Here is a 24,443-nt window from a genome sequence, read left to right as displayed (position 1 = left end):
ATTTTCCAGCACGACCGTTTCACGAGTGTACCGTAAACATCAGGAGTCCTGTAAATCACCATATCTCCGATATTGCTGCAGCCGGAGTAAGATCCTTCGAGAACGGGACCAAGAATGACTGAAGGGAATCGCTCAATGTGCCAGAAGTGCAACCCTTTCACAAATTGCTGCAGACTTCAATGCTGGGCCATCAACAAGTGTCAGCGTGTGAACCATTCAGCAAAACATCATCGATATGGGTTTCCTGAGCCGAGGGCTTACTCATGTACCCTTGGTGACTGCACGCCTGGGCTCGTCAACACCGACACTGGATTGCTGATGACTGGAAACATGTTTCCTGTTCGGACGAGTCGCGTTTCAAATTGCATCCATCGGATGGACACGTACTGATAAGGAGCCAACTTCCGAAATCCATGGACCCTGCATGTCAGAAGGGGACATATTGAGATTGTCGAGGCTCTACAATGGAGTGGGGTGTGTGCAGTTGGAAGATATGGGACCCCTGTTACGTCTAGATACGACTATGATAGGTGACACGTACGTAAGCACCCTGTCTGATCACCTGCATCCATTCATGTCCATTGTGCATTCCGATGGACTTGGGCAACTCCAGCACGACACTGCGAAACCCCACATGTCCAGAATAGCTACAGAGTGGCCCCAGGAACACTTCTCTGAGTTTAAACACTTCCGCTGCTCAAAAACCACCTCCAACATGAACATTATTGAGCATATACGGGATGCCTTGCAACGTGCTGTTGAGAAGAGATCTCCGCCCCCTCGTACTCTTACGGATTTACGGACAGCTCTGCAGGATTCATGGTGTCAGTTCCCTGCATCACTACTTCAAACGTTAGTCAAGTCCACGGTACGTTATGTTGTGGCGCTTGTGCGTGCTCACGGGAGCGCTACACGATATTAGGCGGGTGTACCAGTTCTTTGTTTTTCCGTGTACATTCATTGAACTTCTCTTGGATAAGCATCCATACAGGCTAGAGTTCCGACGGGATTGTAAATGGTTAGAAAAGTACCTGTAGCATTTATAAATGGGAAGAAGCAAATAAAAAGCTATGTTAAAAATAAAGTTCAGGATATGAATATTTTATGGGAATACTTAATACTACCACACGAAGTTTACTACACCTAGCTTCAGAGTGCAGCTGCACAGGTTTGGTATGTCTGCCTATTGAAAATGAAGTCATACTGTCAGCAGGAACAGCTTTTTTATCATTAGGCGAGTTAGAAATAATTTCAACGAAGGAAATATAATACTTTGAAGCCGTACTAATGAATACCTTGGAAACTTGCATTCTGGGAATTGCCAATTTCATTTTTCCAAGTTTTAAATAGTGTGAGAAACCCAGCGCTCTAGGTAAACAAGTTTTTGTTGGAGAAGCTGCTCTCAGGACAAACAAAGGCTTCCATGATTCGATACAGTCTCATCTTTAGCAGCGAAACGGTGGAAATCATATACCACTAGGGAAATAGAATGTCAAGGAGAAGGGACGAGATCGCCTTTCGTCCGACAGAAAAGGTTTTCGATGTATTTAAGAACTGAGAACTTGTTACGTCTAAGAACTGGTGCTTACGCATTGTTCTTTAATTGGAATACCATGTTAATGGAGGAACTGTTGTTTGAAACAAGTTTGACCACCGACATTAAAGTATTTTTGAAGAAAAATCATTCGCTTAGAAAATATATTTTCAAGGAAAACTGAAGGAGTTGCGTACGTGATCGGTCGACATAGTGAATATGTGACAAGTTTGTGATCAGTTTTAATTGTGGTGAAGGTAATCTACTGTTTAATCGACAGTCAGAATCTCATTCCTACAACACCGAAGTGCTTTGTCAACGTTAGGAAGTCTTCTCTTGTGCAATGATGGAAATGGAAATGAGCGTACGGCGTCAGTGACCGGGAGTTCCCAGGCGGGAAGTTCGGCCGTCAAGTGCAAGTCTTATTTTGTGACATGTCTCTGAACTGTTTGATATAGTAATTGAGTTTCTGTAGTCTAGGGACTCAAACTTTTGCCTTGCAAACCACCGATGACGCCTTTACTGGAACTAGTATGTTCGCCTATTTCATCTTCTGCTTTGTTTACAATCTCTCGAAGTTACCCATTCATCTGTACCGCTTTCCTTTGTTTTAATCGATCGTCCTCTAACGCTGCATTTGTTTCAGTTCATACATGTCCTATTTCCTTATTTCCTGTCTGTAATTTCTTTAGTTTTGCGAGTAATCTGTAGCTCCTTACCGCTAAATTATTCTCACTCTCCACAGTTGCGCAGCAACTGTTTGGTAGTTTAACCTTTTTTTTTTTAAATCTCTGATTTACTGCTGTATTAGACAAACACAGCGTTTGCGATGCACACTCAAACAAGCATTAGAGTCTGCACCTTGTCGTACCGTTATCCTAAGGGAAACTCTTATAGTTGCTACTGCAGCGTCTCAGTACGACTTTGGCGCTGCTTGTCACTCCGAGAAAAGGACTGTTGCGAGCACCCCATTGTGATTGTATCCTAAATCACATAAACCTCGTATTACGCAACCACCAATGTCACCATCAGTAACAGCAGCTGCAACAGCATAACCTCTCAACCTTTTTTACTCTGTGAGTGCCCTGGCTCCGCAACCGCCCAGGAGGAAGATTCACCTGTGAGGCCTCAGCGTTCGACCTCGTCTGCAAAGGACACACTGGTCAACAAATTTTTTCCAGCTCTCAGTTATAAGAGATTTTTTTCCTGATTGATATTGTTTTTTTCCTGCTGATTTCAAATCTGAAATCGGTTTTTCTCTGTATGCTCTGATTTTCATGTAATTTGAACTTTTCCATTCCAGCAGTTTTCGGTTGGATTAATTACTTACAAGCGAGCTGGACAAACATATGATGGTAGACTGTTGCTGGAGTTTTAAGCGAGGTATCTCTGAAGTTTTCCACAAACGGTAGAGCTTGAAACGAAATTGGGTCTCTCTCCAAACTTGAAGCTGAAGTGTTGGCGTCTGGATTGAAAGAAACATGTATACTGAGTGATACTGTAGAAGTGTGATATTGTTGAAGACGCAAAGAGGTCTTTCTTTCATATTCTGGAAAAGAAAATAAGTTTCTTTATTATCATGATGTCTGAGGTCTTCTTCAGAAATATGGGATTAGAGTATACAGTCCAGACGACCAGCGTTTATTTGCAAACAGTTCAGTATGAAGTGTGTTCTATTACTCGTACATAAGATGAACATAAGATGCATCTGTTCAATTTGTTCATTCTGTTTATTACAGGAGGAGCATACTGACGGGAAGAGTGAATAATCTATTGAAATACCAAGATCACTACTGGCTAATATTCGTGGACCTTAAAAAGGTTAACTTGAAAGAACGCCAACACAGGGGATTTTCAATGTATCCCTGCTGTATTTGCATGTAGGACAGTCGAGAACGCGGTAGTCACTGATACCGGAAGGAGTGGCCTATAGTTGAGACTCTGCATGCATTTATACCGAATGTTGTCAACGATGCATCTGTAATTCGAGGAAAATTAATTTTCCCTCCTCTTCATTAGATAGAGATGATGAATACTTCCAACATACGGACAGTACTCTTCTTGCATTATCCCTTGAGATGGTGAAGGCTGAAGCGTTAAATGGCCCCCAGGTTCAAGTTCTTCTACGTGAAGATGGATTTATCACAAAGGAAAATATGAAAGAAAGAGTTTTATGGGTGTAATTCGTGGTGACAAAGGGAACTTTCTTAGTAAGAAATAATCTGCTAACGGTGAAAGTCTCATAGCTGATACATTGTCAGTTTTAAATGTCCTGGGAATTAATATGAGAGTCAAACTCCATTTCGCATATAGTCACCTTGGTAAAATCCCTGAGAGTTCGGGAGACGTCAGTGACGAGCAACGTGAACGGTTCCATTAGGCCGTCAAGACTGTGGGAGAGAGCTATCAGTGGAAATGGGACAAACATGCACTGAAGAGCTAGATATCCCAGCGAGCAGGCAGAAGTGCCACAACGTGGCGTGGATTCGACTAATGTCTGAAGTAGTGCTGGAGGGAATTGACACCATGAATCCAGCAGGGCTGTCCATAAGGCCGTGAGAGTACGAGGAGATAGAGATCCCTTCTGAATAGCATGTCGCAAGGCGTCCCAGATATGCTCAATAATGTGCATGTCTGGGGAGTTTTTTGGCCATCGGAAGTGTTTAAGCTCCTAGGACTGTTCCTGGGCCACTCTGTAGCAATTCTGGACGTTGCCGTCCTGCTGGATATGCCCAAGTCTGTCGGTATGCACAACGGACATGAATGGTTGCAGGTAATCATACAGGGTGCTTACGTACGTGTTACCTATCATAATCGTATCTAGACGTAACAGGGATTCCATAACTTCCAACTGCACACACCCCACAGCATTGCAGAGCCTCCACCATCTCGAACAGTCCCCTGCTGACATGCAGGGTCCATGGATTCATGAGTTTGTCTCCATACCCGTACACGTCTATCCGCTTGATAGAATTTGAAACGAGACTCTTCCGACCTGGAAACATGTTTCCAGTCATCAACAATGCAACGTCGATGATGTTTCGTTGACCGGTTCGCCAGGTGACACTTGTTTATGGCCTAGCATTGAAATCTGCAGCAGTTTGTGGAAGGGTTCCACTTCTGTCACGTTGAACGATTCTCTTCAGTCGTCGTTCGTCCCGTTCTTGAAGGCTCTTTCTCCGGCCCCAGCGATGTCGGAAATTTGACTTTTAACCGGATTCCTGATATTCGCGGTACACTCGTGAGATGGTCGTACCTGATAATCCGCACTTCGTCACTAACTCAGTGATGCTGTGACCCATCGCTCGTGGGCCGACTATGACACCACCTTCAAACTCCCGTAAACCAGCCATTATTGCAGCAGTAACCGATCTAACAGCCGGCCGGAGTGGCCGAGCGGTTCTAGACGCTTCAGTCTTGAACCGAGCGACCGCAACGGTCGCAGGTTCGAATCCTGCCTCAGGCATGGATGTGTATGATGTCCTTAGGTTAGTTAGGTTTAAGTAGTTCTAAGTTCTAGGGGACTGATGACCTCAGATGTTAAGTCCCATAGTGCTCAGAGCCATTTCAACCATTTGAACCGATCTAACAACTGCAGCAGACACTTGTCTTACATAGCCGTTGCCGACCGCAGCGCCGTCTTCTTCCTGTTTACATATCTCTGTTTTTGATACGCCTACCTATACCTGTTTCTTTGGCTCTTTAGTGTATAATGGTAGACCATGGGTGGAGTGTTAAACGAGATCTTGAAGTAGACCACAAAGAGAAGAGCTCGAAACAAAATTTCGGGCCTAGTGGACTGTGTTGCTTACAAGTCACAGTTATCTAACTGTACCGTTTTTCATGATGGTTAATGTTTTAATTTGTACCAGTGAATATATTTAGGCTGCGTTTCTATTCAGTTTGTTACTAATTTATATCACCCATATAAGTTTGAGGCACTTAAATCAAAGGTTTATACACGTACTTTATGATTTAATGGTAGAAACAAGAACTATTGTAATTTTCGATTGTAAAAAGGCAGGAATTTCGAGAAAAACTGACTTCATATCTGAAATGAGCATCTTCGAATTAGGGAAGAGTATCTCCCGATGTCAATGCAACAAAAATGTTTTGACCACTGATACAGATGATTGGGAAATCCAAACGGTAACATCCGAATTCGTTTCTCACTCTCTACAAAGGAGCTGGAAAAAGTTAGTTTAACTTGCCGCTATGTGCCTTCTCAAGGGGAAGGCGAAAAGCTGTATTTGCCAATGACAGCGGTAGCGGCACAGAGTACCAGCTTTGTTAAATCACAACACTGGCGAGGCTGTGCTTGCTGGCTTACACCGAGAGCTGCAGTGACACTGGACCTGGATTGTGCGATCTAAACACATACCGATCCTTAGCGCCACACCAGGTAACCCATGCCTCAGAACCGTATGCATCGCATGTGACGACAGTATTCTGCCCGATGCGTCGATGTGGAGCTGCACAGATGATGCGTCGCCGCTGCTACAGCAGTTGCGCACGCGTGCAGACAGCGGCGCGCGCCCGTGCGGCGTCCAGACGGCCTGATGGCTGGGTTCCGTCGTCGCGACGCTGCCAGCTACAGCCAGCCACCGCCGCGCGTGCCCCTGAATACAAACAGCGCCGCCGCACAGCGGCCGCAACCCGTGCGGAATAATATCGCGGGATTCGCGAGCCCGGCCACCATCTCTTCCGCATCCTACCGTCGCGAGGGCCTCCCTCCCGTTTGCTCCCCACCCGCTGCGAGACAGTTCTCTCAAAGCACAGTCCTCTGCCAATTCAAGCTGATAAGTAGCTACAGTGCTGTACCACGACGTGATGGTGGGCGTACAGTTATTCACACTACGGCAGTATTTTTCACGAATAAAGGAAGTGGCTTGTTGTTGTTGTTGTTCTGCTCTTTAGTCCGAAGACTGGTTTGATGAAGCCCTCCATGCTACTATACCCTGCGCAAGCTTCTTCACTTCGGAACACCTACTGCAACATACATCCTAACGCGTCCTGTCACCTGAACCCTTCGTCTAGTCATGTAGTGCCACAAATTTCTTTTCTGAGCGGTTCTGCTCACGGTCTTCTCATTGCTTACGTCATCTACCCAGATAATACTCAGTTTTCCTTTTTAGCACCACGGTTGAATACTTTATATCCACCTCCTATCTAAACTGCTTATCGTTCATGTTTCACTTCAGTACATGGCTATAATCCAGAGAAATATCTTCCGAAAAAAGCTTCCTAACACTTAAATCTATATTCAATGTTAACAAGTAACCCTTCTCCAGAAACACTTTTATTGTCATTGTCTGTCTACATTTTATATCCTCCGTATAGGAAAACTCATCTACTACTGTAAGTGTCTCGTTTCTTCATCTAATTCCCTCACCATCACCTGATTTAATTCGACTACTCTCCATTAGCCTTGTTTTGCTTTTGTGGATGTTCATCTTATATCCTCCTTTCACTAAACTGTCCATTATCTTCAACTGCTCTCCAACTGCTTTGCTGCCTCTGACAGAATTACAATGTCATCAGCTAACTTCCAAGCTTTTATTTCTTTTCCAGATTCTTCTCTGAATTCCACTACTGCTTGCTCAATTCACAGATTAAATAACGTCAGGGACTATGTCTCAACCCCTTCTCAACCACTGCTTCCGTTCGAAGCCCCTCGACCCTTCTAACTACCGTCTCGTTTCCGTACAACCTGTAAATAGCCTTTCCCTCCATTTTGTCCTTGACACTTTCAAAATTACAAAGAGTGTATTCCGGTCAAGATTTTCAAAAGCTTTCTCCAAAGCTGTAAATGCAATAAACCTAGTTTTGCGTTTCCTCAACTTCTCTTCTACAAGAAGTTGTGGGGTCAGTATTACCTCGCGTGTTTCAAAATTCTTCCAGAAAGCAAACTAATTATCCCGGAAGTCAGTTTCAACCAATTTTTCCATCCTTCTGCAAAGAATTTCTATTAGCATTTACCTCCGTGAATTATTGTATTGCTAATTCGCAAATATTCACACCAGGGAACACTTCCTCTCTTTGGAATTACTGAGGGTATCTCAGGGGAAATACAGCTTTCACCAAGACGCAATAGTTTTGCCAGGGTTTGCTCTCCAAAGGCTATCAGCAGTTCTGACGGAATATCGTCTGCTCCCGGGGTCTTGTTTTGACTTAGATCTTTCAGCGTTCTGTCAAATTCTTCTCGCAGTATTACGTCTAGCATCTAAACTTCAGCCACGTCCACTTCTCTTTCTACAATATTGCCTCCAAGAATATCTCCCTAGTAATGACTCCTTATATGCTCATTCCTCTTTTCAGCATACTCTTCTTAGCTTAAGACTGTTTTTCCATTGAGCTCTTGATAGTCATACAGCTGCTTCTCTTTCACCCAAAGGCCTGTTCAATTTTCCTGTACGCAGTATCTACCTTCCCCATAGTGAAATCACGCTTTTGAATCCTTAGTTCTGGCCCATAACCATTGCTCCTTAGCCATATTGCACTTCCTCGGTCTCATTTTTAGAAGTTTGTATTCCAATTCGCTGCTTCAATGCTGTATTTTTTGTATTGTCTCGTTTCAACATTAAATTCGATATCTCCTGTGTTATCGCAGGACTGCTTGTCTTTTCACATATATTAACCTCAGCAGTCTGCTCTACTTCATCTCTCAAAACGACCCATTCTTATTCCTGCCCCCAGTTCTAGTCTATCGATGCCTAATGTACCCTCTGAAATTCTCAGCAATATCTGGTTCTTTCAGGTTTTCAAGGTCCCATTTCCTTCATTTCCTATCTTTTCACAATTTCTTGAGTTTTAATCAACAGTTTATAACCAATATGCTATGGCCAGAATACACATATGTCTTACAATGTGTCTTATAATTTAAAATCTGGTCAGAGTCCACATTTATTTTATAATATGCCTTACAATTTAAAATCTGGTTCCGAAATCTCCTTTTTTTTTTCACCAGGCTTCTGACTGGTTTGATGCCACCCACCATGAATTCCCCTCCTTTTCCAACATATTCATGTAAGAATGGCACTTGCAATTTACGTTCTCAGTTGTTTGCTGTATGTATTCCAAACTCTGTTTTCCTATACAGTTTTACCCTCCACTCTCTACAGTCCCATCGAAGTTATTCCCCGATGTCTTAACAGATGCCCTGTCATACTGACCGTTCTTCTTGTCAGTGTTTCCGATATATTCCTTTCCTTGCCGACTCTTGGCAGAACATCCTCATTCTTTACCTTAACAGATCACCTAATTTTTAACGTTCTTCTTCTGTAGCATAATATCTCAAATGCCTCGAATCTCTTCAGTTCGGGACTTCCCCTGAGTCGAAGTTTCATTACCACACAATGATGCGCTCAAAACGTACTGTCTCAGAAATTTCTTCATCAAATTAAAGCCTCTGTTTGATACTACAAGATTTCTATTCGTCAGGAATGCCCTTTTTGCCAGTGCTATTCTGATTTTTATGTTTATTTCTCAACTAAAGGTCAATGTTTGATACTAGAAGGGTTCTCTTGGTCAGGAATGTCCTTTGTGCTAGTGCTAGTCTGCTTTTTACATCCTCCTCTATCCGACCGTTATGATTTATTTCGCTGGCTAGGTAGGAGAATCCCTTAATTTCATCTACTTCGTAATCACCAATCCTGGTGGTGAGCTTCCTCGTTGTTCTTATTTCTGCTTCTTCTCATTACTTTCATTTTACTTCGATTTATTCGCAGTCCATATTATGTACTCATTAGATACTTCATTCCGTTCAACAGGTCCTGTCTTTTTATTTATTTTTTTTTTTATTTACACGTCTAGTTCCGTAGGACCAAATTGAGGACCGGAACGTGACAGTACATGAAATTACAACATAAAAGTAATAACCGATAAAATAATATGTTTATTAATCCAAAAAAAGTCAAGCCATAAATTTAAGTTAACGTAATCAACAATATAAAAGTCAGCTTAATTTTTCAAGCAACTCTTCGGCAGAATCGAAGGAGTGACCCATGAGGAAATTCCTGTAATAGATTAATGAAAAGTGATGCAGAAGGATACTGCACACCTTTCTGCACGAGAGTCCGATCCAAATTGATGCTTGATTTCTGCCGAGTATTAACTGAGTGATAGCTTATTCTTGGGAATAAGCTAATATTGTCAACAAGAAGTGACAGTAAGGAATATATATATTGAGAGGCCAATGCCGAATTACCCAGATTCGTGAAGTCGACAAGAGGTGCGTGAACTTACACCACTTACTGCCCGAACCGCCCGTTTCTGAGCCAAAAATATCCTTTTAGAATGGGAAAAGTTAGCCCAAAAAATAATACCATACGACATAAGCGCGTGAAAATTATCAAAGAAAACTAATTTTCGTGTCGAACGATCACTCACTTCAGAGACCGTTCGAATAGTAAAAATGACAGAATTAAGTATCTGAACAAGATCCTGAACGTGGGCTTTCCACGACAGTTTACTATCAATCTGAACATGCAGAAATTTTAACTGATCAGTTTCACTAATTATAGGCCTATTCTGCGTAACTAGAACTTCATATTTTATTGAACTGTGTGTTATAAACTGTAAAAACTGAATCTTACTGTGATTTAGCGTTAGTTTATTTTCTACAGGCGACGAACGTAAGTCATGAACTGCACTATTTGAAACCAGGCCAATGTTGGACACATCCTTTACTACCAAGCTAGTGTCATCAGCAAAAACAGAAATATTTTAGACTTAGCCATAAGACTAGAGGGAATATCATTTACATAAATAAGGAACAGGAGACGCCCCAACACTGATCCCTGGGCACCCCCACTTGACTGTACCCCACTCAGACCCCACATCACAGCCATCCTAAAGTAAGAAGTGAACCAACTGTGAGCTACTCCCTGTATTCTGTAGTGATCCAACTACTGGAGCAATATTTTTTGATCAACATAAGCAAACGCCTTAGTTAAATCAAAAATTATGGCTAGCGTTCGAAACCTTTTGTTTAATCCATCCTGCACCTCGCAAAGAAAAGAGGATATGGATCTTTCAGTTGTTAAACGACTTCTAAAGCCGAACTGTACATTTGATAGCAAATCGTGTGATATAAAATGATCAATTATCCTTAAATACACATTCTTTTCAATAACTTTAGCGAGCCATGACGGCATAGAAATGGGTCTAAAAGTATCTACATTATCCTTTTCTCCATTTCTATAAAGCGGCTTTACTACTGAGTACTTCAACCGTTCATGAAACTGACCATTCCTAAAGGAAAAATTTCAAAAATCGCTAACATTTTGGTATAATTCCCGTTTTGTTCTATATGATATCCTTATCCCACTAGTCAGCCACCCGAGCTGCCTATTACTGCTACTACCCGTTTAGAACGTTGTAATGGAAAGCATCATTGTATTTGTCCTCTATGTTATCAACACTATAAACATCCTGCCACTCATGTTCCTTAATGAGGTTTAAATAACTCCCTATTGCCAATGAATAAGCTTTTCTACATAATTTATAATCGTATAAAACTTTTGTTAGAATACAAAAGCAGTTCTTCTTCACTTTCACCGAGGATACCAATGTCATCAGCGAATCTTAGCATTTATACCCTTTCAACTTGAATATTAATTATACTCTTGAACAGTTCCTTTATCTCCGTCATTGCCTCTTCGATGTATAGATTCAGCCGTACAAGCGAAAGACTGCATCCAACTTAAGCTTATCCCTACTTTTCTAAGAATTTCGAACGTCTTGCATCATTTGACTGTATCGAACGCGTTTTCCAGGTCGATAACTCCTATGAACGCGTCTTCATTTTTCTTTAGTCATGGTTCCATTATCAATCGAAATGTCAGAACTGTCTCTCTCGCGCCTTTACCTTTCCTAAAGGAAAAATGATTGTCATCCAACACATCCTCAGTTTTCTTTTTCAAAAAAATGGTTCAAATGGCTCTGAGCACTGTGGGACTTAACTTCTGAGGTTATCAGTCCCCAAGAACTTAGAACTATTAAAACCTAACTAACCTAAGGACATCACACACATCAATGCCCGAGGCAGGATTCGATCCTGCGACCGTATCGATCGCGCGGTTCCAAACTATAGCGCCTAGAACCTCTCGGTCACTCCGGCCGGCTTTTCTTTTTCATTCTTCGGTATATTTTTCTTGTCATTATCTTGGATACATGAGCTGTTACGTTGATTGTGCGATAATTTTGCACTTGTCGCCTCTCGCTGTCTCCGGAACTGTGTGGATGACGTTTCTCCGAAAGTCAGATGTTATATCGCCAGTCTCATACATTCTGCACACCATCGTGAAAAGTTGGTGCCCCTTCACCAATTTTTTGAAGCAATTTAGTTGGCACATTATCTACCACTCCTGCTTTATTTGATTTTAAGTTTTCCAAATCTCTTATTAATTCTGATTCTAACACTGGATTAACTATCTCTTCCCTATCGACTTCAGTTTCATCTTCTATCACGTCATCAGACAAGCCTTATCCCTCATAGAGGCCTTCGGCGTACTCTTTGTACCTAACACTCTCTCCTCAGGACATAACAATGGAATTACCGTTTCACTCTTAATTATAACGCCGTTGCTTTTAATTTCACCGTAAGTTGTTCTGACTTTCCTATATGCTAAGTCACTTCCTCCGAAAATATGTTATTTTTTTATTTCTTCACATTTTCGTGCAGCTTTTTGATCTTAGCTTCTGTGCTCTTCCTATTTAGTTCATTCCTAAGGGACTTGTATTTTTGTATTCCTGAATTTCCTTGAACATTCTTTTACTTCCTTCATTCATCGATCATCTGAAGTAGTTCTTCTGTTGCCCATTGTTTATACGCAGTTACCTTCTTTGCACCTATATTTCTCTCTTATTTCTAACTTCTGTGATTGACCTTCTTAGAGCTCTCCATTCCTGTTCAGCTGAACTGCCTACCGAGTTATTCATTATAGCGTTATATAGAGCCTCAGAGAACTTCGAACTTATGCCTTCATTCCTTAGAACTTCCGTATCTCACTTCGTTGAACACTGATTTTCCCAGGCCAGTCTCTTAAAATTTAGTCTGTTCTTCATTACTACTGAATTGTGATGTGAGTCTATATCTTTACCCGAATAGGCTTTACAGTCCAGTATCTGATTTCATAATATCTGCCTTATCATGATGTAATCTGACTGAAATCTCCCCGTATCTCCCAGCCAAGTACACCTCCTTCTCTTGTAGTTGTTAACAGAGTATTCGCTGTTACTAGCTGAAATTTATTGCAGAACTTCTTAGTACCATGCCCATATTCTCCTCTAAACCTTTCTTCTACTCCTCCCCCTACAACCCCCCTTGACTATTCGATTTTGATTACCCTTTATGTACTGAATTATCCATTCGATATTCTCATAGACTTTCTCTGTCTCTTCATCTTCGACTTGCTTCCTCGGCGTATGGACCTGAACTGCCGTTGTCGGTGTTAGTTTGCCGTCTATTTTGATGAGAACAACCATATCACTGAACTGTTCACAGTAACTCACTCTCTGCCGTACCTTCTTACTCTTTTTTTTTGTTGTTTAAATACTCCGCAAGCCACCTGACAGTGTGTGGCGGAGGGTACCCTGAGTACCTCTATCGGTTCTCCCTTCTTTTCCAGTCTCGTATTGTTCGTGGAAAGAAGGATTGTCTGTATGCTTCTGTGTGGGCTCTAATCTCCCGGATTTTATCCTCATGGTCTCTTCGCGAGATATATGTAGGAGGGAGCAATATACTGCTGGACTCTTCGGTGAAGGTATGTTCTCGAAACTTTAACAAAAGCCCGTACCGAGCTACTGAACGTCTCTCCTGCAGAGTGTTCGACTGGAGTTTATCTATCATCTCCGTAACGCTTTCGCGATTACTAAATGATCCTGTAACGAAGCGCGCTGCTCTCCGTTGGATCTTCTCTATCTCTTCTATCAACCCTATCTGGTACGAATCCCACACTGCTGAGCAGTATTCAAGCAGTGGGCGAACAAGCGTACTGTAACCTACTTCCTTTGTTTTCGGATTGCATTTCCTTAGGATTCTTCCAATGAATCTCAGTCTGGCATCTGCTTTACTGACGATCAACTTTATATGATCATTCTATTTTAAATCACTCCTAATGCGTACTCCCAGATAATTTATGGAATTAACTGCTTCCAGTTGCTGACCTGCTATTTTGTAGCTAAATGATAAGGGATCTATCTTTCTATGTATTCGCAGCACATTACACTTGTCTACATTGAGATTCAATTGCCATTCCCTGCACCATGCGTCAATTCGCTGCAGATCCTCCTGCACTTCAGTACAATTTTCCATTGTTACAACCTCTCGATACACCACAGCATCATCTGAAAAAAGCCTCAGTGAACTTCCGATGTCATCCACCAGGTCATTTATGTATATTGTGAACAGCAACGGTCCCATGACACTCCCCTGTGGCACACCTGAAATCACTCTTACTTTGTAAGACTTCTCTCCATTGAGAATGACATGCTGCGTTCTGTTATCTAGGAACTCCTCGATCCAATCACACAATTGGTCTGATAGTCCAAATGCTCTTACTTTGTTCATTAAACGACTGTGGGGAACTGTATCGAATCTTATTCATAACGAATCCTAATCCAGTTGTTTCATTTCTCGCTGCTGTTGATACTACCCTACACCCATCTGACCAGATATCTTTGTCTTCCTTCCGTTTCACTTCACTGACTGCCTTAGCGTATCCATTTTCAGATATTCTAGCTTCCCTACCACATTCACACTTCTGACATTCCACACCACGAATAGTAGAACTTTATCCTTTCGTTGGTTATTCAACCTTTCTCTCGTGGTCATCTCACCCTTGACAGTCCCCACCCAAAGATCCAAATGGGAGGAGTAGTCAATGGAGAGATCTTCATGACACTTTTTCAGTTAAATGCCACATGGCTTGTGGATATACATTATGTGTCAGTAATGCAGTTCTTTCTGTTGTTTTCTGCATCCTCATGCCGCTGATAATTTCTGATTCTTACTCGTGTAGGGGAAGTTGCCTACACCATGTGCAATAGAGAGCCCAGAGCCTCGGTCCTCTCCTCCGCCATCTTTGACTAGACTTGGCTGAATGAACATTACTTCTTATGATGGAAGTCTTCGGTAGCAATTGCTGATGCTTTTATTCAAACTTAAGTGTTTGCTGTATTCGAACCCGTGACCAAAGATGTTATGATTACTAATCAAAAATTCTGTCCCTGTACCACGGGTCCCTCTGTATTACCATTTTATAATAGATCTTAAACCTTTCACTTGTCCAGCCTTCTTTAATGATTCTTAAACCAAGTGTTATCGAAGATTCATTTCCGCCAGTGCATTTACCTACTATTCTAGTACCGATTTCTAGTTCCCCATCAATACTAAATTTTCGTCCCCTCTAACAGTCTTAATAATTTCTCATATCTCCTCATATTGTTCTTCAATCATTTCATCAGCTACTTAGTTAGTTGGTATATAAATTTGTAGTACTATGGTGATTGTGAGCTTCGTGCCTGTCTTGGCTACAGTAACGAGTTCACTATGCTGTTACTAGTTGCTTACTTGCATTAGTATTTTCTTTTTCATTATTGAACCCACTCCTGCATTACCCCCATTTTTTATTTCGTATTTACAACCCTGCACTCATCTGACAGGAAGTTCTGTTCTTACCGCCACCGAACTTCACTAATTCCCACTATAACTTTATCCAATCCATATGCCTAGTTAAACTTTCTTATCTACCTGACCGATTAAGGAACCTAACATTCCACGCTCCGATCCGTTTTGTTTCTGCCGATGACAATATTCTACTTAATACTCCCTGCCCAGAGATCCGAATGGGCGACTACTGTACCTCCGGAATATTTTATTCAAGAGGTTCCCAATATCATCTATTAATACAGTAAAGCTGCATACTTTAGGAAAAATTACGGCTGTAGTTCCCCTTGCCTTCAGCAGTTCGCAGTATCAGCACAGCAAGGTTGCTTAGATTGATGTTAGAAGGCCTGATTAGTCAATCATCCAGACTGTTGCTCCTGCAACTACTGAAAATGCTGCTGCCAGTCTTCAGGAACAACACATTAAAAAGAAAAAAAAGTTAAAAAAAAGGAATAAACTCTTCGACCGACTCTTCAGTACTGTTCATCGGAGTGTGACTCTCACCTGGTTGTATTGATAGAAGACACGTTCTGTCAACGGAATATAGAAACATTCATATCAAGTAGCTCACAAAAAGGTCTGTGTTAGTTGTCACATTAAAAGTTTCTGTATTTCACAGTCTCATATCTGTCTGTACAGATCGTCATCTTCTTCTGTTTCTCCTTCTTCCTCTTCTTGTATAAATGGTGTGGTAATAATATTAGCCACAGTTTACCTTAAATTTGTTTCTGGTGTTCGCTTTCAATATACTATAAACAGTCGTATTACGTTGCTGCTTTACATGTTATACATGTTGCAGTCTGCGCAGGCATCCAGATTACAGTGTCGATCTTTGTTCTCTAGTACGTATATGAGATTTTCTAGTCGTATCAGTTCAGTTATATCTACATTTGCAGGGCTTGTTCTGTCAGTGACTTCCTACTTCTGATGGAGAAAATTCCACGTATCATCCGTGTATCAACAAGTAAATCTGTGGCTTAACGTTTCATCATTTCTACATATAACGTAGTCATAGGTACTAGGTGATTTGTCATTGCCGATAATGTATCATGTAACTTTGACGGCCGACGTCAGGCGAACATTGGGTACGTTCCTCCAGATGATGTTTCATATCGACCGAGGACATGTCTCCTATTTGGTTACAGTTAGTTGCTGCGCTTCGTCAGATCACATCATGGAAATCTTTAGGCCTACCATTTAAATTCAAAGATAATACTTCCCGGGAAGGATAGGGCAGCATATTACTTCTTCGCGCATAACCTGGTGAAACAGCCACTTCGAAATAATCAGTGCAACTGCAGATAATACAGTGGTTAATCGTCTCTCATTACTCCCACGCGCCACTTGCAGAATAGCGAAGATGGGAGATGATATTGGTATCAGAGGGACCCTCCGCCATACACCGTAAGCTGTGTTGCTGAGTATGGATGTAGATGAAGGAGTTGGTCTACAACAGCAGCAACTATCGACGTGTTGGAAGGCGTGGCCTTGCGTGTTGTTGTTGAGTACACTGTTAAGGCCACGGCCTGAGCGCAACATGGTGGGGATTGGGCAGAACGCTCGACGGCGCCAGAATGCGAGCCGACGCTGTAGGGACCCGAGTAGCAGTTCTTTATTCAGCGGTATGTAGTAGTGCTGTGCAGAGGCCAGACAAACAGTTGAGTCGGACGTATTGCTATCCGATTTGATAATGGAAGGAATCACATTTCTGAAAGTCGATTTATTCAATGTAAGCAAAGAACCAGATATTCTAGTGCAACAGGGAAAATTTGATTGATATTTATGATAGTTACAGATGAGATGGAGAAATCGATAAGTGCTTTGCATAAAATGTAACAGCCAAGGCTGTATTCAGTACTACTTATTCCTGATCAACGGTTTCAACAGTTAAGACCGTCATCTCCTGATCTTTAAAAAACTTCTTGTTTTCGTTCTGTTCCATTACAACTATCACACATATCATATTGACATTCAAGTGGACATTATGTAGCACATTCCGCCCAGGTTTGTTAAAAACAAAAATTAAAAACCGGTTTGCAACAAGAAAAGCAATACAGTTAAAATGTACCTTGCGTAACCGGGAATACAGATATTGAATTGCGTAGCAGTGCACATTTCTGCACTTGTTTAAGTTTAAATGATGAGTTGTATTCATCATGAATCCACATTCTTTGAAGTACACCTTCTTTGAAGTACACAGTCCAACCGACTGACGATACCTAATATCCAACAGAATGTCAACACGGTATGTGTTTTACTGTCATAATGGAACAGGGCGTATAACAACACTTTATTAAAGATCAGAAGATGACAGTCTTCGCTGTTGAAACCAGAAATCACGGATAAATAATACTGAATACTATCTTGCCTATTAAATTTTCTTCAGAATACAGAGAACCGTTTTGCGAGATTAATACGTGGTATCAGACCTTAATATTACATGCTGATAAATTCCATTAATACGCGACAGTGTCTGTCCGTATGGTTCAAATGGCTCTGAGCACTATGGGACTTAACATCTATGGTCATCAGTCCCCTAGAACTTAGAACTACTTAAACCTAACTAACCTAAGGACAGCACACAACACGCAGCCATCACGAGGCAGAGAAAATCCCTGACCCCGCCGGGAATCGAACCCGGGAACCCGGGCGTGGGAAGCGAGAACGCTACCGCACGACCACGAGATGCGGGCATCTGTCCGTATTTGATTACTTTTTGTAGAAGTTAATGCACGATTGAGAGTACCATGCACCCAATTCTATTCAACTATATCGCCACACGTAAGTGAAACCGAATTTTAAAAAAATATTTTTATGTTTTTTTGAGTTTTATTTTAAACGAAACTAGTATTACACAGCTTAAAAAATTTCATTTAACATCACTAATGGCGAAAAATGTGCGAAATATATTTGTGAATTACTTTTGTCAGAACGGAATGACTCGATAAAAATATACTATCAGTATTAAGCGTTATTCCTGTTGCAATCCACATCTTCCTACCGATTGACCTATTTTTATACTGAAAATGGCTAGCTTGCCAAATTTATGGCCTTTGTTGTGCCACTGTGACAATTTCTTAAAATTGAATATGATTTGCCGCTCGTTACACGCTCAGGGGACACATACTGATTGGTGTTGCAAGCGCACGCTCCGCTCCTAGCTGTTACTGCCAACTGCACGTGTCCCGCCAGGACACTTCCGTATCGTCAAATAGGTTTCTGCAGGAGGGAAGGGAGGGAGGGGGGGAGGGGACACAAAGTTCAAGCGCCGCTCCACTGAGGCCAAGGTCTTAGACTGATCCGCGTTTCGTGAGCAGCTGTTCTCGTATCTCGTAACTGGTCTATTCCGCTGAATGTCGCACATATGGGTGGATGATGGTCATACATCATAAATGCAGTACATCCATGAACAGTGACCTAAGTCGGTTTCGCTTCGCTTGTGTCACTGGATTCGTGGGTTCCTTTTCCTTTCAAAATGGTCACACTTCGTACTAACTGACGGAAAGTCATTAAGTAAAACAGAAGTGATACCGGGCGTTTTCCGAGGAAGAGTTAAAGACCCTCTGCTGTTAGTAATCTAGATCAAAGATTCAGAAGCTGTCCTGTTATATTGTTTGCTGACGTTTCTGTGAGATATGTACGTGTTTGCATCCTCATTATACAGTGCTCCAAAGAATTAAGGGAATATGAGTTTCAGTGTCAGCCACACTCCATTGAGCAATAATTGAGGACTAGATATGTTACCAAATTATACGTTTATTTTTCATAAATTAGGTGCGCAATAAATCACTATTACATCCTCGGTCTTTTACATAAAGAAACTGAAATTTCCAACAGATCTCGAAAACAAAGTGGAAACAATCATTAAATCCCGCCATCCTGGATGATTTTCACCCGACTTACAAAGCTTCAGTAACATGTACGTATGCCCCACGGGAACGTTTTTCACTGCTTTACATCTACGTGGCTTATTCCCTATAAGCCTATGAACGTCACCCTGTCGTGCCCATTGTCTGTCTTGAGTGATAGCCCATGAGAAGAAAGTCAGTGGTGGTACAGGACGACCACGACGCACGTATTATGCGTGTGCCACATACGCACTATGGGAGGTCGGCACTGTCCACCGGGTAATCCGTTACTTCAGTTTCCAGGCTTCGCAATACTCCCGGCGGTATAGCCCTTGGCATTAAAAGGATCTCAGGGCCACCGCAGTATGCAACAGACACCACGTGTTCCACCAGAAGCTGTTCCATGTACTACCAGGTGGTAAGGAGATGCCGGACAACAACAAGATCTATATGTTGTCAACACTGAAGCCGCCCCAGAACATCACAGAACCTTGGAAATCAGTCGATTTACTGGACCAAATTCGGCAGGCACTGAACACGAACATTACCATCAACTTGCGTTATAGGATATCTCGTCGGCGAATAACATGTTTCGCCACTGATGAAGCAGCCAATTGACATGGGAGCCGCAGAATTAAAGGCGAGCTGCAGGGCGTTGTCGTGTCAAGTACAGTATCCCTTTCTCCTAACTCTTTCATTACAGTCTGATGGTCGTCATCTCTTCGTTCGACTTGCCATCTGTTATCTTCTTTAACTGGCGTCCTCCACAAATAATATCTTTAAAATAAAATTTTTATTTCTCAATAGCTAATTTCCTTTTTTTAGGTCTTTCTACTTTCTAACTTCATGAATTTTCTTCCTTCTAAGTTTTCTAATCAAAAATCCTACTTTCCTCGTTTGAATATGAAAGGATATCGACAGGTGGGAGAAACTGAAGTTCACTTCAGTGCCTTGATAATATTAAATATATGACTTCAAAGCTACTCAATCAAATCTTCGCCATGACTGAAACAGGATGAGTCTATTGCAAGGAGAGTGTGAAACGAAGAGAGTTTTGATATATTTTATTGTACTTACAGCGAAATTTTAGTCTTATGTTTCACTGTTTCTGTGAAAGGTATTCCTTAAAATTTTGTTTGCGGTGTTGCATGTGTACTGAGTGAAGTGACCAACGAGTTCGGTGTGAATATTTTGTGTAGATTTCGGAAATAGCTTCCAGTCCGCCTGAAAACCTGTTATGAGCATCATATGTTGCTACGCATAAAATTCCAGACGAGAAAGTATTTTTTGCGTAAAATCAGTGATGAGACCTATGACTTTGCAATCTACATCCACATCTTCATAATTTCTCTGCAGTTCGCAATGAAGTGCCTGGCAGAGGGTTCATCGAACAACCTTTGAGCTACTTCTCTGCTGTTCCAGTCTGAAATGCGCACGGGAATAATGATTCTCTTATTTTATTATGTTCATTATTTAATCATACGTAGGCTTGTTGAGTGGGCCCTGTGTTAGTCGTAAATTGTATTTTTTCAGTGTCAGTGCTATTTCTGACACGTCATATCAAGTTCACTGCCAGGTCGACTGTAAATAAAATTGTGGCTGTTGCACCAGATGGTTGACTAACCTTTATGCGAATACTTGCGTATTGTGTGATTTGTTATCATAAATTCAAACGGACGAATATCTTCCTAGTGACCCATTTAGTAAGTCACTAACACATCATATATATGGCCATCAATAACTTTGTTAACATTTTCTAGGCTCAAGAAAACATTTAAACCCACATTAACCTACTTAATTGCAAATCCGTGACATTCCTAAACCACAAAGAGAAAGGGTGGCATGGAGCGGGGAGAGGGGGGGGGGGGGGGAATTTCGTGCAGTAAAAATAAATGTAATACGTCCAACTATTTTACAGTTCAAGTCGTAAGGCCGAGGTATTGCAGTAGATAACAAATTATATTTACTTTAGTCACGTAAAACGTGTATGACTGATGCACTATGGTAAATATGCGTGCAGGTTTACTGATCTAACACATTCTCTTAAATCCTTAACAGCATTCCCAATTAGTGTGAAAAACGCCTTCATTAACTCTATAATTACAGATCTAACAACGTATAATTTTGAAACATCCACACATACGACTTCATCACATATTTATTGTACTTTTGACGTAACCAGATTAATATCATTTCAAAGTAGGACTACAGTGGTACAGAGAGATCCATATAATATCGTATAACGCTGCGCAGTGATTTATTTGCAGCAATACATCAACGTCTGATGAACGCAATCGCACTGCAGGTATCGACTTTGGTTTTCATCTCCTAACTGAGTTTTGGAAGCGCTGGCGTCGGTGATTGCTGATATTTGTTAGCTGTGCGATACCAAATCAACTGCGCATTAGTTCCTGTACATTTCTTATATGATTCAAAGCCTCCACTTACAGTTGATTTCCGTGATGAATTACTTCTGTCAGGACCACCAGGGGATTAAGGAGATGCAGAAACATTTGAGTAACTTAGGGAAACTGCAAGTCCTTTTTCGGCTTCACTTAACAACTACAGAAACGAAATAAACCATTTCTGTTATCTTACATCCTTTGCCCAAGCAGTGAATAGCTTCAGATTACGAATTTAAAGTTCAAATATCGACATCATTCCGAAACCTGAAACATTATAACAGCTATTGATTTTCTAGTAGGATAAACATCTCATATCACCAGGCCCTCGGAGTAAGTATGTTAGCATTTTATTATGTCGTAATGTCCTATGTTAGCTGTTAATAAAATACAGAATGTTCTAATACGCCCAAATATTCATAACATAGTTTTCCTATGTAAAATGCCACTTTTTTTAAAGAAAGTGGGCGTTTCAAATGGCTCCAAGCACTACAAGACTTAACACCTGAGGTCATCAGTCCCCTAGAACTTTGAACTACTTAAACCTAACTAAGCTAAGGACATCATACACATCCATGCCCGAGGCAGGATTCGAACCTGCGACTGTAACAGCAGCGCGGTTCCGGACTGGAAACCCTAGAACCGCTCGGCCACTGCGGCCGGCGGCGTTTCAGATAACTGTGCACTTTGTATAGAGGTGGGTGCAATACAGTGTAGTAGATTTTGTATAAAACTTCTTTCATATTTCATGAACAGTAAAATATTAATATGGGTTGAACTACAGGTATAATGGGAATTACACGTACCGTTAGACCGCACAGTAAACGTTTCGAAACATAGACGCTGGTTTTAGACGACTGATATTTTTCCATATTGTAAGTAACTGGGTCATTTTATTCACCAAACTAGCCCATGGAAAAAGAGTTTTTATAATTCTTCTAACGGTACTGAAGGGCTCTTGGAAAGTGCAGAATAACGGTGTGGTACACGATAAAATTTGCTTTGTAATGTGGTGTCAAAAGAGAAATATCTATTAGCCAGGTATTGTGGTGCAGACTGCCAGAAACTACATATTAGTCTCGAGTCAGAAAGTTACATATTTCAGCCATCCAGTAATTACTTGGATGAGTACCAACACTTGTCAAGAACTGCATTTTATTGCTTCATTTTTTTTCTGCTTCATAAACAACTATCTCAAGTACCGTACAAGTAAAGTAACATAAGACACTGGGTCTATCAATAAGAGCCAGTGCATAAGTTCGTAGCATTTTTCCATAAGTGTAATGAACACTACTGATACACGTAACAGAGACCTTAATCATTAACAATATAATCTTCTTCGCGATTTGCAAGTCTGTTAAAGCTGGGGTAACTTTTCGATTCCGTGACTTTGGAAATCACGTGGTTTTGAGGTGTAGAACTCGTCGGGCCAAGCTCGAAGCATTTTTTCATCCGGAAAGCAAATTCCTTGAAGACTGTTCGATAGAGAGCGGCAAAGGTGAAAATCTGGGGGCGCAAGACCAGGTGAATGAGGTGGGTTGCGGAATAACTTCCCAACCCATTTCGTGTGTGGGGTTTTTTGTCAGTCTGGCTAAACGCGAGCGGGAGTTACCGTAGAGTAGCATCAATTTATGCAGCCTTCCAGGTCGCTGTTCTTGGATTGCATTTGCAGGACGCCCTTCTTTTTGACAATACATGTCAGCAGTGACGGTTACACCTTGAAGAAGCAATTCGTTGTACATCACAGTGTTACTGTTCTACCAGATGCACATCATTATCTTGCCTGTGCCACTTGCAAATAAAGCCATGGAAAAAGGCCACCCATATACCCCCCTATGAGCGCTAATTTCTCATATCTTATATTGTTATCTTGGCAATCCTTTGCGAAATGTATGTTGATGTCAGTAGAATGCTCCTGCGGTCAGGATGGGAATGGTCGGTGTTGTTCACCAGCGATCTTCATCAAACCACGAAGGTCTGCCTGAAGGTGCAGAGGCACGATCGCCTTTAAAACGAGAAAACCATTTCCTTACTGTGCTCTCTCCAAAGACATTATCCTCTTACACGGCGCAAATGTTTCTGTCTGCCTCAACTGCTGTCACCACTCTATTGCTCGCAAACACAAGAATACGTCAGAAATGTTTCGAGTCCCTCTAAGGTTCTAAACTCCGCTCTCTATCTCCAAGTGTCAAAATAACAGTACGTAAACTCAAATAGCAACAGTGAACTACAGATGAAAATTTACAGTCGATAAATAAACCCATAGCAACCCGAACGCCAACATTTAAAACAAAAACGCTGCAGATGCTACACTCAGAGTGTTTTACAACACTTTGGCGGCGCAGAGCCATGGAGTTTGATCGAAGCGTACAACACGACCCTATCATTTAGCAGATTCGCATTGCCAGAAGCGTTCAAATGGTTCAAATGGCTCTGAGCACTATGGGACTTAACATCTATGGTCATCAGTACCCTAGAACTTAGAACTACTTAAACCTAACTAACTTACGGACATCACACAACACCCAGTCATCACGAGGCAGAGAAAATCCCTGACCCCGCCGGGAATCGAACCCGGGAACCCGGGCGTGGGGAGCGAGAACGCTACCGCACGACGACGAGCTGCGGACCCAGAAGCGTGTAATCGTAATAATAACAATAACAACAGCCGTCTGAGCGACAGAAATCAGTGTTGCCAATTTCAATTTTTTTATGTAGGCCGGGAAAAGTGATGAAGGTATTCATGATCGTGCCCTTCTATAGGCGAATCGCTTCGGGATGTAGAGAAACCGGTAGACATCAAGCTATTCTCGTGAACACTTCATGTCGAAATCGTCTCACCTCTGTGATAACGGTTACAGAGAAAACGAATTTAGACCATAAGTGCCAATGCAATCTCTAGCACTTTCTCACCGTATTCCATTCCGTGTGTCAGTCACTGTACGCAGTTGAAATGTGACCTGAATGTACTCGTCAGTTTAGATTACTTG

The sequence above is a fragment of the Schistocerca piceifrons genome, chromosome 5 (assembly GCF_021461385.2).
Source record: "Schistocerca piceifrons isolate TAMUIC-IGC-003096 chromosome 5, iqSchPice1.1, whole genome shotgun sequence".
In the NCBI taxonomy this organism is placed as follows: Eukaryota; Metazoa; Arthropoda; class Insecta; order Orthoptera; family Acrididae; genus Schistocerca; species Schistocerca piceifrons.
This window is presented reverse-complemented; position numbering follows the sequence as displayed.